The following is a 12616-nucleotide window of genomic DNA, read 5'->3' as shown; positions in this document are numbered from 1 at the left end:
GAACTAAGCTGTGGTAGGAGAGCTGGGACTCACTAAAAAACTTTTTCTGTTGCCCTGCTGAAAGTTATCGTGTTGGCAGTGGAATTGGAATTACCGATGCACCCAAGATATGGCTGTTCTGAAGTAGTAGGTCTTTCTAGGCGCTGAACGCCTTGTAGGCGCTCAGCGAGGGTACCCCGTGTACTGCGTGTGAGCGAACGAATACAGTTACGCATTTTGGCACCGACTTCGCAGGGTCGCACCTTGCCTAGCTGGCTGCTGCCCAGAAATCCATGCTTGCCTTAGGACGGGTCGGCATGTCGCAGGCCTTTCTTTTGGGAATTATCCTTGACAGGTGTCCCCGCGAAAATGGCACTCATTCTGCCCATCCTTCATCCTCCCCTCGCCTCAGTGTGCGCCTAGCGAAATTTGCACAGAATAATCTTTTTGTCAAACCGAAAGAGGTTCATTCTTGGCTCTTCTTTCAAAGATGGATATGGCCAGCTCTGCCGCCTGCCTAGGCCAACAGAAGCGCCTGGCATGTACGCACACTAGAGCCAAAGTTCCCCTCAACGCTGCCTTTCTCCAGGTTTGCGGGAGCGTCATGATATTCCACCTTTTTGGGATTGTAGGCAGTTGGTCAAGGCGTATATCGTTGGAAATGAGAGACGGAGCCTTCGCGGGTGTCCCACCAACCGCCGCCTGTAAAGGCAGTGGTGCGGTGTACTGCTCGTGGGCAGATGGTGCCTGTGTTGCACAATTCCCCACGCTTGGCAGACTGGAGGCAGCTCGCCCAACTTTGTTCTGAGTATTGCGTGTAACGCGAGAGAGAATTGCAGCCTTTGCGGTAGAACAGCATTGAATCTGGCGCCTCTGAAATTCCCAGATGCTCCGCTACCTTCCATCGTTCTTTTTTGAGGCAGGTAGCTAGCAGTGCAAAGCCCGCGGGAATACATAGCTTTGCAGCTGGCGTGTGAAGGCGCTTGCGGGAGGCGTTCAACAAAGGGAACGCAAAGGTGCGAGCACTTTGGGGGATGACGGCGCTTTCAGAGCAGTTGTAAAACCCAACGGAGCGCCTAATTGCTAAGCCCGTCAGCGGACGGAGTGGAACTCTTGGTAGTGCCAGAGGCAGCCTTATGGTGAATGCTCTATGATGGGGAAAAGAGAAAGCGCCTCCCCGTCATAAACGCCAGCGATTCGGCTGTAGTGGATGCAAAGCCCACAAATATTTTCTGTCTAGAAGAGGAAGCGACAGGCGGTGAACAAATGGCGTATAAGAATATCAATGTTCTAACGTGCCTCGCCTACAGATAGACTGCCAGGTACTGATGGAGGTGATGCGTAGAAATAGTGTGATCCAAGCTCACTGCGGCTGCTTTCCTTTTTGCAAGATGAGCCAATGGGCTGCCGGGATTTTTAAAGCATTGGATAGTCGCGTCGTACGCACTGAAATTTTGTGCAGTTGGTAGTCACGGTGGCGATCTGTTCAGCTTACAGATATTGTACTTGCAGCAAACCATGAACTTGTACCGGCCTACTGCTAGTGCTACATCGGTATAGGCTTCGCCAGTCCGTGTCGATAGTTACAGTTGGCACAGTATTGCTCTTCATCATCCTGACTTCGACTGAATAATTCTCCCGTGGTTTTCTAGCAATTTACTGGTTCCACGTGCCTCGGAGGGACCCCTGAGGACTGCTTAGTACCCATTTGTTGCCAGTCTGACGCACTGGCCTACAGGCACGGCAGGAACTATGAGAGGTTGCCTTACGCTGCATGTTTTTTTGATTCGCGGCTCATCCCCTGATTTTGTCTCTCTCTGTTAACGTGCGCAGGATAATGGAGCTGGACTGTCTCCAACGCTGGACGGTGGCCATGTGGGGGAATTCCTGCCGAACTACCATCTGGATGGGGCATTCGCGAGTGCGAATTGCGACTGGTGGATTCTGCAATTTGATTTTTGTTCTTACCTGATGAGGTTTATCTTGCGAGTTGGCAAATTGAATGCCTTCATAAACCACGCCGAACACTGACGTGATTCTCTGCGTTGTGCAACTGCAGGAGGTGAAATTCTAAGGTGAAAAGGGTATTGCAAATCTGAGTAATTGTTCTGCACTGGCGAACCGGATAACGCCTGTATGCAGCATAGGCGTTATTAGTATCGGTATTTTCTCATGAGGCACCATGGGTGCAATGCTTCTCATCATGCTCCTTTATTTACATGCAATAATACTAAGACATGCATGCGGTAGTCTTGCGGCTGGATAAGAGATCATTTGCATACGGGGGACACGTTCCACCCACTCAGTACTACGAGCCTCCTGGATAGGTAGGGCAGCACAGGATTAAAGATATTCTTCCCTAAAAGCTTATTCGGTGTGAACATGGGAAATACCACGGTATCAATTGAAGATGGTGAAACCCTCGAAGAGATAGATAATGCAACCAGCGGAATTTCGGGACATCCGCTGTTTTGCCGCAGAATCGCGATCGACAGTAAGTTTTTCACCAATAGCCATAGGTAGCATGAGGGGGTATATTTGAGCCGATAAAAAGTACTCTGTAAGGTACCTGTTAGCATAGCAGAGGACGTTGAATACAACTGTCAGCCTGGCGCGGTCGCCAGTTCGACTCAGCTTACACACTTGGGTGGCCTATGACCACCTTTGTTAGCCTGCGTTGTATTGTACCACAAATATACCTAAACTTTGTCTCCTGGCGGGGTCTTCATTGAAGACCCCGCCAGTGAGAAGACGCCTGGACCGGGGCGTTCACGAGCATGGAGTAGGACGAAGTCGAGGCTTCACCCATAATTGCAACGTGGGCAGGTTTTTTTGCTGAAGGATACTTTATAGGAAGCTGCGAGGCAGAAATAATTGTTTCCCCTCTGGGTATCCGTGCTGAGCATTTTCACCAAAAATCCGCCATTTCAGCTAGATGTTAGGGCTGGTCTGTCACCCTGTTTGCTCCTCGATCAGTAGATCTTTTGGTCACTTTGTGGCTCACTCCCGTGACAATTATAACGCTACGGGCATTTTCTCAGCAGCCTGTGACGCCCTTATCAGGCTTCCCTAAAAAATGGATCTGAAGTAAGTTGTTAACAATTGCGCACTTCTCCTGAAAAGGCCAACTTCCCGCGTGGGTTGACGGTGGCACCCTTTGTTCCAGGTATTAGAAAATCAAAGTCGGTAAATAAGTAGCCTTTTTTATCTATTTGTTTTCCACGCATCGCTCAAACTTTGTCGCAGCAGTCCAACGCATTCCTGCTCTCAGGCCGCCGAAGCCGAGAATCAAGGTGGTCAAAGCAATTTTTGCTGGTCTGAGTCGAAAAATAGTCGGAGCAGACAAGGGCGCTCACTTGATGCTCGCATTGCTCATCCGACCTGCCACTTTGTCTTGTATCAGGCGCAGCTGCGCGCTTGTGCGTGAACAAGTGAATGAAAGCTCAATAAAGACATGATTGAGCAGCCGTCGCTCACGGCAAGACTGGGGTCCCATCAGCAGGGCAGCATTTATCCTGAAGGAGCGGGACAGCAGCTCTAAGGAATTGACGGGGACTAGCACAAACTGTGGAGCATGTGGTTTAATTCGGCGTAACGCCAAGAACCTCACCAGAGCTTGAAATATATGCTATTAAAAAATAAACTTTTTGTAAATAGAAAAGCAGCAGGTGCGTGAGTGTCGTCAACTCGTGTCGTCCGATGTTAGCTGAAGTCCAGCGACGAGCGTAAACGAAACAAATATTTTTCTAAAAAATCTTTTCGAAAAAATAATAGACAGATTACTATTAGAAGTAGACAACGACATTAAATTGTAATAAATATCGAAAATCATTAGATGCAAAAAATTTTTTTTTTATATGCAAATATTTAACAATTTAGAACAAAATAATGGTGTAATAAATATTTTTAAATGCATGTAAACGTTCCGTTGCAATACGTACCCGATGTCCTCCCTGCACTATGTATGTTACCGCGGAATGGATGAAGACTCGTGCGTGCTTGGTGGGAACCTCAAGAGCAGCCGCACCGCATTGATCTCGAATACGGTGCTCATGATTCTGCTGAACTCACATGTGGTGGTATTTAAGACGGCCGTGGCTGTGTTTTTTTTTCAAAACTCTTGGCATAGTTGGTTTGCTGGATACACTCTAAGGCCTGCAGGCACTCTCTCCCCTAAGCGGAAAAACTACAAGACACTCAGGCAGCAACGGTCACTAGTTCTAACGAAGAAGCCGCAGCTTTATCCCTAGTCAGCGATATGCATTGATTTTTACACAGAAAATTATGCTAGAGGAGGCATTGAAATCACCCGTATTATTCTGCGGAAACAGTCCGTTTTTGAGCTAAACGGAAAAACCCCACGGAGAGGAATGCCCCCCCTCCAGTGTGCTTTCTCTAGTGTGAGAGAGAACTAACCAAGTAATAGCACTGTTCTGGAAAGCTACAAAACATTACTATACGATGCCTAGCGGAATATAAAGATACTAACCGTCTGTTTCTTCTCGATGCAAATTTGAAATGGGTGGCCAACTGTATTGATGCCTGGTGCATACTACACTGCTTCACAAACAGCTGACATTACGAAAATGGGGTAATTTGGGCTAAGGACAGCAATCTGTTTTCTACTCGTCTGGATGTAGTTGGCTGCTGCGTCAAGGAACGGAACTTTCCCACGCCCGGCAGTGGCAAGCAGATTTCTGGATCAACAGTAAAGCCTTCATGGTGATGATGGTGCACCAACTGCTTTGTTTCTGTCGCGGCGCACATGAGAAAATCCGTTTCTAACAGCCGGTCGTCGTCATGGCAAGCCAGGGATACCTGCGGAGCAGCTACTCTGCTGGTACGTGCTCAGCGTTTTCCTTGTCGATGGGCAGTGTCTCATTGAGCGCTGTTTGTTCCTTCTAATTTGCGCGGTAAACTGCCTAGCACAATTCTTGCTTCTTTATTTTTGGGGTTCGTGTACGTTGGCCTAGCAGTACTTTTCCCTATCAGGCTGGCTGGAGCTACAAGCTCCGCTGCTTTCACCACCTCGCCACGGTGGGGCCTATAATACAATGCCTGAGGAAATGCAGTGCATTTCTTTAAAAGCAAATGGCGAAGGTCGAAGAGGGCTTAGGCTCGTCTGAATTCGCCTGAGCTGCGCTTTTGTTGCTCTCAGCGACGCACTGTAAGCAACGTGCTAATAATGCACAGCCTTATTTCTGCTTCTGGGCGGTCCCGTAGTACTGCTAGAAATATTTAGGAAGCTGTGGCAATCTTCGGGACACTCGCCCTCGCCATATAATCGGTCACCGAGCTGCTGTACTGTAATTTAGAGATATGCGGTTTGAATATAGCCGCCGCTGCCTGAAGTCGTTTCTCGCTGTAACACCGAAGATATTCGCCAACTGGCGTATTGAATATTCAGTGTTTACACAGATATAGCAAATTACTACGAATGTGGAGAAAATGGTGTCTGATTGCCTGAGCTCCAACAGTCTATTGTGGAGTTTGTTTGCGAAACATCATGGATTTCGTAAAAACTACACTGTTAAATAATAGCTGAAGCGAAGAGCGCTGACCGCTGGCGCCTGCCACCGCGTATAATCTGATATTTGACACCACGCATCATGGACAGATAATCTAGTTTCAGACAATTAGTAGTGCTTTTTTTCTTTCTAATAGAACACCCTGTTTTTGTTGGCTACCACTACATTCTGCACTCAACTTTTACAGTAAAACATCTCTAGACCCCTGCGGATTAGAGAATCAGTGTGTGTTTGAAAGCGGCATCTCCTGCTTTGAGAAAGAAAATTCTTGACCACCAAGCATCCTCCCGCATGACTGGCATTGCAAAAAAAATGTGTTGATGACCGCAAAGCAATTATGTAAACGATGATAAAGCTCATTTTTTTTAGGCTTCCCATGCGGCTGCACTAAAGCTTCAAAAATTGTCAGCACACCGGCGATGACTAGGGTGTTTGCCTTCGTGGCGACTGGGCCCAAAGATTTTGACCAAACTTGCCGCACGCCTGGCTAGCTGCTCACATTGCAACTCACGCTGTGTGGCGTGAGGAAAGAACCTTCAGTTGCATCGGTGGTTTACGCCAGTGCAAAAGCAAGACGTACCCACGCACACCTTTTTTCAAAACCCTGTCGAGACGGCTTTTATATCTGCGTGCTACGCCGGTGCACCCGCCAGGTTCATTGCTTTTTTGCACTCCCGGCCGAGTGGAAAGCTGGATCGTGACGCAGAGGCGACACGGGAGCCCAGATGTTCACATCGAATGTGGAGAGGAGTAAGCCCAGTGAGGTTTATGGTGGAAGACTACTTGAAGGCTGTTGCCCATAGCCGGAGTGTCCCTCTCCCGTTGTCACTTTGCCCAGACAAGCACGGGATTGAAGCGCAGACTGTGCTGGCCAGGCAGGAGCCAGAATTTAGAAATCCAGCTACGCCAGCAGGGTACGGCGAATCCGTGAGGGAAGGTGTCTGCCCTTCCCGCACGCGCTCGCCTGGCGTTTATGACACCTCTGCGGGACTGCTCTAACAGTGACCAAATTTTTGACTCACCAAACACAACCAATTAATGCTAGCCAGTCTGCAAACTGTTAAGCTCAAATACCCACCTGGAAAGGGAACGCAGAAAAATAGCAGCATTCTAGGAGCATCAAGCGATTTTATATCGATGGCATTTCACGAGTGGCAGGCAGAAACGCTGGGGCACGTGACCCCGCACCACGTGGTAACGGCAGGCACCTTTTCTTCGCAGAATTGTCATTAAGGCAACAAGCTGGAGTGCATTAAGTGTGTCTCAACAGCGATGGGGCAGCGCAGACAGCAAATCCGGTTTTGTCCAGGCGTCTCAAAAATTTGTTACTATGACGATTCACAGTAATTGCCACTCCCTCTAGTTTCACCTAAAGGAACGCAACAGCTCGGGCAGCTAGCAGGTTTGCTAGGGGCAAAGATTGCGTTACCGGGCTGACACGGAAAACGTACGCGGGAGTCATTCTGCGTCTCCCTATGCTTGCCAACCGCATATATCAGGGCGGCCGGTCTGCTTTCCCTAGACGTGTTGGAGAACCTTCTTCCCGCAACCAGTGTGTAGACGTCTACCAGCTTATGTAGCTGGTCATCACAACACCTCTGACTTTCACCATGGAGAGACTGGGCAACGGCCCGGGAGCACGCTTAGAAAGTGCGGAAAACAAGCGTTATTTGGCCGAAACTTCACGCAAAAGCAAATTCTAGCGCCAAAGCCGTAGCAAAAAAGGGGTCACGAGAGACTACCGGATACTGCAAGCAGTGAGAGAATGAGGCGCACGACCCCGAGGAACGAGCGGCTAGCCCCACCCGCGGAATCCACGAATCCTTCTGAAGAATACAAGGGAGCTCAACTGTAGGCAATTCAAGTTTCGCCGGGAATCCCCTTGCCTTCCCGCTTTACCGGCACTCCCGAGCCTTTTAGACTTCTCTGCTTTCCGTATATTCGGGCACTAGTTTGACCTCCGAGCCCCAAAAGCCAAGACCGTACTCATACGCAATCAAGGCGGGGAATCACTGCTAGTTAGGCCACAACAGAAGCACATATTCTTTTCTCTATCTTGTCAGCAGCGCACAGGAGAAAAACGGCAGTCCTCTGAGCGCTACACCATATAGGTTGTGCGTCATGGCGCCTAGCAACCTGTTTTCTGCCCAGCGCACGCACACACACACTCACAAAGGCGCTCGTTGGTCCAGTTCCAAATAGAGTGCGCTTCAGCTAAACGGAGGAGGTTGGAAGCGGCCTCTATTCCCACAGGTTTCTGGATTTGGCGGGAATTAGTGTGCACTCTACATCGGCGGTTTCTTCATCCAATTCGGCAGGTATACAAAATCTTAGAAGAAGCCCGCGCAAGTCAGTACCTACAACAGTGCAACTCAACTATACTGCAAGTACGGTTTGAGAAACGCCACTCCCTGAATGCCTGCTCAGCCTGTATCGCCGTGACCAATTACCTGCTGGTGAAGAAGAAGCACGTTAAGTAACGAGCCGGCGGTAATGCTTTTCTGCCGTTGCTATTGATACTTTTACGTCACCCGCGGGGTACCTGTGTGAGAACCTGTGTTTTTGTGCTGAAGCACCGTGAAATATCCACGGCAAAGCAGATGCACTTATTGACCCAACTACTTGTGTTCAAGGCGAAGTAGGAAAGGCCCATATTTATTGCACCTGCAACAAGCCTCAGCTAGTGGGCACCAGGCCAGTATCACGGGTGAACCATGAACTAGCGCTGGTGTAGTAAGTAGAGCAAGCACACGCTCGAAAAGAGACTTGAAATTTGCTGAATCCTGCAAACAGAGATGCAGTTTACCGAGACGCTAAGCCCAGATGATGGTTCCACCAGTGCAACCGAAGTGGTTGGGTGTGTAGATGCATTTTGGAGATGGTGTCCTGCATTGTGCAACTGGTATTTTCGCCACGTCGCTTATGCTGCACCTTCGCATGGCTGGGCGGAAGAGTCGGGCTTGACAGGTCAATGAGCATAATTCTCTTGCGGATCCTGCGGAGGCCGAGGTAGAAGGAGGTTGGAACTCGTGTTGTCAGGGCATCCTCCTACACCCATCATGAGCCATCATGCCCGGGATGGGAGCGCATCCGACTGGGTCTCACAAACGCAGCATCCACGGGAACACCAGGGAAATATGCTTTTCGATGCCCAAGAGCGGAGTGCTGATGAAGGACGCATGGTCAAAAAGAAAGGCGGCTGCATGCGAATAGTCAGAAGATGCATTCCCCTGTCAGCGGTCGTTGGCCTCCACGAGAGCCACAACCAACAAAAGAGAGTCGACAAAGGCCGGATTAGTTCTCAAACGTCCGGCGACAGCATTGACGAAAGGCTAGCCCAAGGCGGCGCCACTGCGCCGTCGCCTCTCGTTTACGGCCCATCAAGCAAACGCAATTAAACCAGATCGGAGGTATATGGGAGTTGTAAACAACAAACAGTTGCGCACCTACAGAAAACCAGCAAGTTCTCCAGTTTTACAGACCCTACGAACTGCACGGTGTGTGCCAATGTGGGCGCGCTGGGCTCCCGGTCCGCTACTTTGGCCTGAAAATAGCTGGCGTTAGTCCGTGATAAGGTGGTCGGCAGGGAACCATTTTTGCCTTCTTGCTACAGTCACTGCAGTGACTTCACTGAATAGGCCGGCTCCCACGCCTAGCGACCCCCACCTATGTGAATGTGGTTGGGACGGCCGCTACGCACGAAGGGCAGCCCTGAGCCCGTATGCTTCCGACTCACTGGGCCCCCACCATTCGGCGGCGCCTTCCAAACTGAGGGCTTTTCCCTTATTATCTCTCCACGGAAATTCGCGCACTGTTCAGCCATGCTAATTTGTCGCAGAGGAACTGGGAGAATCGGCTGCACGGAAAATAAGTAGTTGTAGCATCACCCTGCATTAACCTGCGCGGGAACAGTGGTAGTGGCGTAGAATTTGCTTTTGCTTGCTGCGCAGTGCAAATCACGCCTCTGGAAGCTCTTAGCCTGCGCGGCGCAACCAGGTTACGACGCCCAGCTGCTTGGCTAGGAGGCGTTTCTGAGCCTCGACGAACAGCGGCGCTTGTGTTGGGCTTCATGGCCCACTGAGGATCATGCAACTTACGCTTTTTAAATCAGCGGTTTGCAGCTATACTAAAAGTGATGGGGGGTCGATAGGTGCCATAAATGTCTTTCCCCACGGCCCTCTTTGTACCAGGCGCCGGGGGTTCCAGAAGACTGGACAGCTAATTCCTTCAAAAGGGCTCAGCTCTCCGACATTTGAATGCTTCGTTAATCACGTGTTTTGCATATCAGATTTCTGCTAGCATGTATGCCATCTGGGGGACGAGTATTCTGACGCCAATCCTGCGCCCAAATCGCCTCCACCCCTAGTTGTCGGCAGTTCCCCAGGTACTACGGGAACCAAATGTACAGAAATTCAAAGAGCACTTGCCTACATTCTAGATTCTTACGTGCTTGTCGATCAAGGATAGTCCTAATGTGAAGCTGCCTATGCCGTCTTCGCCAAGCAGCAGAGTACATCAGCCTGGAATGGGGAGTGCTTTAGGGGCGTCAGTCAGGCGGAAGCGTGCAACGAGACAATGCAGCAGTGCCGCTACTCGAATCTGGCAATGCCGACGCCACCCGCGTTGCTTGGTCCGCAGCGCCGTCGTTGTCGCTGTGGGTTGCTGCGTTGCACACGACGGGTGGGCTGCCTCTTCTTTTGCCATTCACCGATGGCTGGAAGAATCCCACGGGTGGAATGTACGCAACATAGCCAGAGTCCTTGAGGCCAACTCAGCGCCATACTGAACGCCAATAGGCTTAAGATACGTGCAGGAGAGTTCCCAGGAAGACGTGTTCTGCCTCGCTCTGGAGTGGCCGTGGATCCTTCTGCACACTGACGCAGGGGCTTCCGGCTGCAGTGGAGGGCAGTTGCCCAGTCCTTACCTGCTCCTTCCCCTGTGCCAGTTCTCCTGCAAGACAAGCAGACCCAGAAACCGGCATGGCAACCGAAGCGCAACCAGGCGTCTTTCTAGTCCATGAGCTAGAACCGCACAAAGTTTGCAAGCAATCACTGGGTTCTCCATGATCTCCCACAACACGGCGCAGTTTGCCCTCACCTAGTGGCCACCACAGTTTACATTTTGGGCCTCTGCTTCCGCCGAGCATCGCTCCTTGTGTGTGTGTGTGTGTGTGTGTGTGTGCGCGCATACATATATGCGCGCACACACAATATATATATTTATTATGTACACAACATATAATATATATATGTGACTTTCTGCGATTGTGCACGTGACTGTGCGTGGCTGTGCATGTGCGAGTCTGTGCAGATCTGTGTGCGTCAACTTCAGCCCCTATGCTTGTGAGGGCGCCCGCGTCTGACTGAGCACCGGAACGGGCAAAGCCGGCAGCTCTTCGTTAGGCTTGCGAATTGAATTGCAGCAAAACATTGTTGATGGGCAAGTGGTAATAGGTAAGCGCACCAATTGGATCGGAGACGTCACTTCTGAGATATTTACTGCGAGCCACAGTAAGTTGGCCTGTCAGAATAGGGGTCAGGGCCATTACACGCTATATGACTAGGGATATTTACAACGAGGGAGAGATGGGAGCGGCGAGGCGCCCAAGGGCGGAGCACTGCATGGGAAAAGAAATTACAATCTGGAGAAGGCGGGCTGCTATAATTTGGTGCTTATTTTTGCTACTACTGCTTTTGACCACCACAGCGAAGTGCCCCCTGGACCTGTTATTTGCTTTTTCCCTCGGCCGTCAGTGGCGAACAGCTTTTCGATATGAAAACGGCACCCTAGTGCAAAATCCGCTAGTGAATTTATCCGACGACCACAACCCCTGCCGGGCGACCACACTCACGCTTATAGGTGCCGACGCTCGACAAAGAAAGCCCGGAGATTTTCCTGACACGCAGTTCCCAAAAACTCAAAAATCCAAGCGACGCGCTGATTCCTGCTTCAGTTAACATACTGGTCTCTTTTTGTGAACTGCGCACATGCCGTTACGTAGTCACGCGACCCCGGGAGGGAAATTTATGTGATTCCCTGAACTTCTCTGCAAGGCCAACATCTCACTTCAGTGCTCAAAACTCTTTTTCACTTCGACGAGTTTCGTGCCAGTGGCTGCTTTGTCCACTCTATGAACAAAGCTCAGTTTCTGAGCATTGACAACCTGCTGTTGTGTTGCTTTCCCCGTATGCGGATGCTTTTAGGAACGCGCTTTCTGCCGGCAGTGCCACAATAAACGCATGCCACTTTCCACACCCTGTATCTGTGGTCAATGAACTACGGTGAAAGTCGAGGAAAGATGAGGTTGATAGCTGTTTGCACCTTGCGTGCTGGGGATGGAAAAGCTTTGGCAACAGGAAGGCCAGCATATGGGTAGTGCAAGCCCATGTTTACTGCAAAGAAATGCCAGTATTGCTGAATGCGGAAACCTTCCGAGTCCCATTTACATTCTTCAAATGCATGCTCAAAACTGACTTGCGTCGCTGATGTTGTCCATTCGAACGAAGGCACACTACAGCGTGGTCGACAGGCTGCTTGATAATGTTATGGGGATTCATAGGAATGCCTACGCCAGAAGAATGAGCCTACATGGAGAAAGCCACATTTTACAGGGAGAAACCTCGAGCAAAATGACAAAAAAGCATGGAAAAGATCCAAGACAGTATTCTGCGCGTAAGTGGCTGTTAGCGCGAAGCTATTGGATTCGGAGGAGTGAATAACACCCAAGGATTTGTAGACGTGGTCGCGAATTAATACCATGCACTAGTTGCATAGGCCTTCTGAACCCTCCCAGTTCTTCCACCGTTCGCATATTCGCATAAGGGAGATGAGCGAAATCTTCTCTGAGAGTAACCAAGGCAGCTGCATGGTTTACTACGTTCCGGTGAAGAGTTATTCTGCAGCAAAAAACAGGGTCTAGCTCTGGGTACTGTCTGTTCAATTACCCTTACCCTTGGTGGAGTTGCCCTACGCAGCGTTCAAGAAGCTGCGCGAATTTTCCTAAACACCTGGAGTAAGCAAGCAAGTAGCTAGACGAAAAGCCTTCAGCGGACGCATCAGCAACTTTGGACCGACGAAAAGGTTTATGGCAAACTTTTTTTTAGGAACTT

The sequence above is a fragment of the Eimeria acervulina genome, genomic scaffold (assembly GCF_000499425.1).
Source record: "Eimeria acervulina Houghton genomic scaffold, Eah_scaff14, whole genome shotgun sequence".
NCBI lineage: Eukaryota > Apicomplexa > Conoidasida > Eucoccidiorida > Eimeriidae > Eimeria > Eimeria acervulina.
The sequence above is the reverse complement of the archived record's forward strand: the minus strand, read 5'-3'. Positions refer to the sequence as shown.